The sequence below is a fragment of the Orycteropus afer genome, unplaced genomic scaffold (genome assembly GCF_000298275.1).
Source record: "Orycteropus afer afer isolate SDZICR_OR568_19922 unplaced genomic scaffold, OryAfe1.0 scaffold00841, whole genome shotgun sequence".
Lineage (NCBI taxonomy): Eukaryota > Metazoa > Chordata > Mammalia > Tubulidentata > Orycteropodidae > Orycteropus > Orycteropus afer.
In genome coordinates this window covers 224,807-231,469 of record NW_006922428.1, presented here as the reverse complement: position 1 = coordinate 231,469, position 6,663 = coordinate 224,807, and positions in this window count along the sequence as shown.

Sequence of the window (6,663 nt, the reverse complement as noted above, 5' to 3'; positions counted from 1 at the left end):
CACAAGGGTTTTTAAGATGATGAAATTATGCTGTATGGTACTGTAATGGTGGACACATGACATTATGCATTTGTCAAAACCCATAGAATGTACAACACCAAGAGTGAACTGTAATGTAAACTATAGACTTCAGTTAATGAAGATGTATCAGTATTGGTTCATCAGTTGTAACAAATGTAGCACACCAATGCAAGATGTTACTAAGAGGGGAAACTGTGTGTGTGTGTGTGGGGGGGGAGGATTATATGGGAACTTTGCACTTTCTGCTCATTTTTTCTATAAACTTAAAGCTGCTCTAAATAATAACAACAAAAATAAAGAATAAAACCTTCCAAATCAGACAGTTTTGAAGAATCTCCCTCTATTATTTACAGATGGATTATTTAATCTGCATGTCCTTGTTCTTTAAAAGTTCATTCAGGAGAGACAGTTTTAGGCAGTTACACAAGTTATAAAGCTATGAATATGAACAGCGTCCAGAATAGACAGTCCTATCTCACTGTGTTCATTTCAATGCCCACTTGTTTCAGAGGTGCAAAGAGTTTGGTGTGACTCCTGGTGGCCCAAATAGGCAACTGTACCAATTTCTCTTTCAGCTACAATGGAACTTTATCAGTTAAGTGAAACTTGATGGTTTGTTCCAAGTCTCACTAGCACACAGGGTTTTGCATTTTATTTATTATCACATCTCCCAGTTGACCCCTAATAAGAGCTCCAGTGATTTGCCTTACTCAACTATGTTTACTTTTCTTATCTCATTCACTTGTTGTTGTTATGTGCCTTGAGTCGGACCCAACTCATAGCGACCTCACAGCGACCGCTCCTTGGGTTTCTGAGGCAGTATCACTACGGAAGTAGATTGCCCAACCTTCCTTCTGAGGAGTGGCTGGTGGGTTTGAACCGCCAGCCTTCTGGTTAGCAGTCAGGTAGCCTTAGGCACTACACTACCAGAGCTCCTATTTTATTGAGTACTGCTGCTTCTGTAAAAGAATACAGCCTTGGAAACCCTACAGGGCAGTCCTACTCTGTCCTGTAGGGTCACTATGAGTCAGAATTGACTCAACGGGAATGGGTTTACTGTGGGCTAGCTGCTGGGGATATAGCGGTGAACATAATAGAGAAAAATCTCTGCTCTACTGGAATTCCTATTTCAGTGAGGAAGACAAACAAAAGAACAATAAGATAAACAAGTAAAAAGAATGTAGATGGTGATAAGAGCTATGGAGAAAAATAAAGCAGGGAAGGGGTAATTTTTAAAGGGTAATCTAGGCAGTATAGTCACTGAAGAAGTGACATTTGAGCAAAGACCTGAAAGAGGTGAAGGAATCAAGCTTGGGAATATCTGGGGGAACAGTGATACAGGCAGAGGGAAGAGCTAATATCAAAGGACCCAAGGTTGGAGAGCGTCTGACATGTTATAGGAAGCTGGAGTGGAATGAGTGAGGGGAAGAGTAGTAGGCAATGAGAACAGACAGGTAACAAGGGATCAGACTAAAACTTTTTCAGGCATTGTAAGGAGTTTGGCTTTTACTCTGAATGAGAAAGGAGCCATGAGAGGACTGAGAACAGAGAGAGGGGTGATGTGCTGTGACTTGGGATTTAACAGGACCCCTCTTAATGTTGTGAGGAGAACAGACTGTAGGGGCTCACGAGGCTACTGCAATAGTCCAAGTGAGAGATGGTGGAATTGGTGAGAAGTACTGGAATTTTGGTTAAAATAATGAAGGCAGAGACAACAGGATTTGCTTACAGATAGGATGGGGGGGGGGGACAGTAACAAGAGAGAGGAGTCCAAGATAACTCTAGGTTTTTGGCCTGATCATCTGGAAGAATAGAGTTGTGATCAGTTGAGATGGGGCGCACTATGGGAGAGCAGGTTTTGGGGGGAGACCAGGTCACTTTTGGAGCTGGCCAGCTTCAGATGCTTATTAGACACTTATGTGTATGCTATGAATAATATTAATTTTAAAACTGCAACCAGTCACACAGCCCTTATTATGTGCTGCATGATGTTGTAATCATTTAACTCGTTTGATCCTCAAACCAGAAATACAGCATGGGTATTATTATTCTCTTCATTTTCCAGATGAGGAATTGGAGGCACAGAGAACTTGCTCAAGGTCATACAGCTGGAATTTGGCAGAGCTGGGAATCTAACCCAAGCAGTTTGGCTCCAGTTAGCAATCCTAAACCCTTACAACACCACCACAATATTAAGGGAACCTAGAGGGTGACTGTCATACTAGGGTGATCAGGGATGGTTTCCCTGGGGAGGTCTGAGCAGAGACTGAAGGAGGGAGGTAGCAAGCCAGGGCAATGTCTATAGGAATAGTGCTCCAGGCAGAAGAAACACCATGCATAAAGGCTCCGAGGGGGCATAAGCTTGGCAAGCTACACTGTGACCACCCTGAACTATCCACAGTTCCCCTAACGTACCAGGAAGAATTCCAACCTCTGAGGATATGCATGTGCTGTTCTCCTTGCCAGGAGTGCCCTTCTGCATTCCTGTACCTGACGGACCCTTTATTATACAACCATCAAGGTCTGGTTCCTCCCCAGGAAGAATTAGCTCTTCCTCTATCCAATGTGCCCTTCCAAATCTGGTTCTCTGACTGTTCAGCCTCATATTCCTCTCCTGTTCCAGCTCTGTGACCTTGAACAAGTTACTTAACCTCTTTCTGTTTCCTCATCTGTAAAATGGAGATATTTTACTCTCAAAAATACACTTACTCTCAAAGGCTTTTGTGAGGATTAAACATGTAAAGGACTTAGAAAAGCTTCATTGGCATATGGCAGGTACTCAACAAATGTTAGCCCATCTTATGTCACTCCCTCCTCCTCCATGTCACCTTCCAAGTAAGGCTTGCCTTGGCTACCCTAAGATTTAAACCACCCCGGTACTCCCTTCTACCATCCCTAGTTCATATTGTTCTCCTTAGCACTTCTCTAATATACTATCTAATTTTACTTACTTGTTCGTTTAGATAGTCTGTCTCCTCTCCAACTAAATGTCTGCTCCACAAGAGCAGGGATTTCTGCCTATTTTGTTCCACCTAGAAGAGTGCCTGGTATTCAGTCGGTGCTCAGTAGTTTGCAGAATGAACAGTCCCAACTAACTAGCTCTCATATCCCCTTTTCATCTCCATGGGTCCCCTACCTTGACTTGTCTTGAGTTTTATTTTTTTCCATTCATTCATGTAACAAATTCTTATTAACCACATGCTACATACCAGTTACATTTTGAGGGGCTAGAGGCACTGCTGTGAATAAGCAGATAAACATTTTAAGCCCTATGATACTCCCATTCTAATGGAGAGATACAGAATAAACACAGTGAACTGGTACATGATACAGTGTATCAGATAGTGATAACAGGGAAAAGGACAAATAAAGCAGAAAAGGGGCCTGAGCCCTGCTGTTGGTATGAGTCCAGAGTATCTCTTTTAAAACAAGATAGTCAGGGAAGGCCTCACTGTGAGGTTGACATATGAACAGAGGCCTGAAGGGAGCCATGCAGTTATCTGGGGGTAGTGGGTTCCCAGCAGAGAAAACAGCTAATGCAGAGGCCTGGTGTATTTGAGGACCAGTGAGGAGGAGGCCAGTGTAGCTGAAGCAGAGTTAGCAAGAGGGTGGAGGTATATGAGGTGAGGCCATGTTTTATTGCTATTAACTCACAGGTATTCTTTATATATACTGGAGGGGGCTCTAGTTCCAATTACCCACCTTTTATAAATAAGAAACAGGTACATAGAGAAAGTGGTTAAAATACTAAGGTTACATAGCTGCAGGGATTGGGGGTGGGTGGGTGCTGACACAAGGTATAGAACAGAGACAGCTCTGCAGGCAGAGGGAACAGCAAAAGCAAAACCTTGGAGATGGGAACTAATTTGGTTTTTATGGAGTGGACTCTGTACAGTGGGATGAGGTGAGCGGGGTGCCTCAAACATTTCCTGTGTCCTCAGGGGCAGCCCAACCTGGTACTTCTGGGTAACCTTTGAGTAACTTATTTAACCTCCCTATGCCTTAGTTTTCTCAATTGTGAAGTGAGGGTAACGATATTTATCTCATGGGGTTGTGCTGCAGATTAAATGAGCTCATTAAGACAAAGCATTACTGGTACATAATATGTGCTCAATAAATAATAGCTCCAATTATTATTATTATCACTAATAATGTATTCATTTATTGTAGTAAGGTAGAATGTCTTGGTGGTTAAGAGTGTGTGAGGTGTGATCAAGAGTGAAAAAGACCTGGCTTCATCCAAGTGACTGGTACACTGTGCAATCCTCAGCCTATATGACTATGGGACCAGAAGAACTAGATGGTGCCTGGCTACCATTGTCAACCACTCGGAGGTGGATCCATGTAGGAGATCCTGGAAATACGGAGAACAATGCGGAACAAAACTCAAAATCATTTGAAATTTTTAAAAAAGGACCAGGTTTGCTCGTCTGATAGAGCCTGATGGAACCACTGAGACTATGGCCCCTAGTTCCCCTTCAGATCTGGAATTGAACCCACTCCTATGGCTTCCAGCAAAACAAAAGACAGGCATTGGAGTTGAATGTTTACATTAAGTAGATAGACTTGGACAGATCAATCATCATGGGAGAATAGAAGGGCTGTGTATGCACAGGGAGACAGCTTGGCAGGCAGGAGCGCATGGGAGGGAAGGACACAGGGAAGAGGTAACTATGGGGAGGAAGTGGGAGGGGAGCTGTTGTATTGTGGTAAATTGTAGTCAATGTCATGAGACAAAGTGTATGTGAGCTGCTGTATGGAAAGTGAATTTGCTCTGTAAACGTTCACCAAAATCACAATTATAAAAAAAAAAAAGGAGCTGGGTTCAACAAGCACACAGGATGATCCACTATTAGAGGGGGTTGGAAGGGAAGGTCACAGACTGATCCACCACAAGGAAAGGAGGTGGAAAGTAAAAGCACACAGGTCGAACCCTCTGGGAGAGGGGTTATAAAGCATTGAACTCATGGGAGGGTATATGGGGTAAGGGGTGTGAGTGCAAGTACACAGATAGAAGGAAGGCCACTGGACAATTCTACCAGAAAGGAAGGAGGGAAATAAGGCCACGGACTCCTCTGTTGGGGGAAGGGGAGCAGAAAAGCTCATTGACTGATGCCCTACAGTGGAGAGGGAGAAACACCATAGTGCCTAAGGCACTTGACTACTAATCAGAAGGCTGGCGGTTCAAACCCACCAGCCACTCCTCGGAAGGAAGATTGGGCAATCTACTTCCATAGTGATACTGCCTCGGAAACCCAAGCAGGGGTCGCTATGAGTCAGGTCCGACTCGACGGCATATAACAACAACAACAACATAGACTGATTAAAAGGAGAGAGGGACAAGGCCACGGATTGGGATACTGGAAATGGGGAGAGATAAAGTACTAGACTGAACTACTGAAAGGAAACGAAAAGCCCTCCGACTAATAGTCTACAAAAAAAGGAGAAAAGAGAGGGCAATGGACTGATGAATAGTGAGATGTGAAAACAAGCATATAGACTAATCCACTATAGAATGAGAAGGGGGGAAAGCCATAGGCTGATGCATTGGGGGATTGGAGGAGGCAGGAATACAAACTCACAGACTGACTCACTATTATAGATAGATGCGGGGGGGGGGGGTACAACACTACAGATTGATCCACTACAAGGAACAGGAAGGGTGGAATAAATAAGGCCAAAGACTGGTCTCTCAAAAGTTGAGGGCAGGTGAAATACAAGCACTCAGACTCACCATGTGGGTTGGCCAATGCCACTGACTGATCCTCTGTAAGTGGCGGTGGGGGCAAGACCTTGGACGGGTCCACTAAAAGTTGGGATGGGGAAAAATGCAAGCACGCAGACTGATCCATTATAAAATGGGGGGGGCAGTTAGGCCATGGTCAGATTCACTACAAGAGGCGAAGGGAGGGGACAATGCCACAGGCAGGTCCACCAGCTGTGGTGGTGGAGGGAAGAATCGTACACCATCAGGCCACGGGACAAGCCACATCCCCCACGCGGGGGCGGGAAGGATACGTGGGGTCACAGAGTCCTCCCCCCCTCCAAATCCTCCAGGCCCAGGGCTCACCTGTGCGCAGCGCGGTGGCGGCGGTGGCGGCGTTGGCAGCTCCGGGGGGCGGGGGCTCCATGCGCGGCCCCACCGCCCCCCAGGCCCCGGCTCCGAGGCGGCGGTGGTGGCGGTGACGGCGCGGCAGCGGCAGCGGCACCTAGAAGCCGCCCCTGCGTGTCCCCACCGCTCACGTGGGCCCTCAGAGGCGGAGCTGAGCGTCCTGCCGCTCGCTGATTGGCCCAAGCATTACGGGTAGAAAGAGCGGCTTTAGGGGGGTGAGGAGGCGAGTCCTGCCTCGCAGAGCTATACTGTAATTGGTCCAAAGAGAACTGATGGATGGGGGACAACAGCCTGATCCCAAGGGGGTGTGCTCAGCTCGCGGTGCCCCGCTCTGATTGGCTCAAGAACTGCTAGACCGTGGGCAGTTGACAAATTTCTGCGGGCTCTAACCCCGCCCCGATTGGCCTAAATGGGATTGTTGGAAGAGAGTCTCTAAGGATGTAGGGAGGGGATGGTGGGTCCTGCTTTATATTGATTGGCGGATGAGGAACTCCTAGACAGCTGCCAAAACACCAAGGGGGTGGTACCTC